The sequence below is a fragment of the Psittacula echo genome, assembly GCF_963264785.1.
Source record: "Psittacula echo genome assembly, chromosome: 7".
NCBI classification, from domain to species: Eukaryota; Metazoa; Chordata; class Aves; order Psittaciformes; family Psittacidae; genus Psittacula; species Psittacula echo.
In genome coordinates, this window is record NC_137740.1 from 38,180,505 (window position 1) to 38,180,890 (window position 386).

Consider the following 386-nt stretch of genomic DNA (forward strand, 5'->3'; position numbering starts at 1 on the left):
GAGTTATTATAAATCTGAGGAGATAACTGGGGTTTTTTCCTAATAATTACCTGTATTTGTTAACATACGCATTATATGATTGCTCATCTGTCTCCAAGTGGTAGTCTCTCACTTCACACTGGCACCTCCTCCGGCTAAGGAGGCATCGGTTTGTCTCGAGGGAGCCGGGGGTCTCGGACTCCCCCAGTCCCCTGAACCCCCATCCGGGCTGCAGCAGGTGGGAGGGCTGAGGGGAGTAGCCGAAGAGACAGGAGTTTCCTCAGGCACTGACAGCGCGCGGAGGGAGGGCGGGAGGTAGCGGGCCGGGCCCCAGCTATTAGTACCGGCCCTCGGAGGAGTCCGCCTCAGTGCGGAGCCGCCCCGGCCTTTTGCCGCCTCTCAGCACC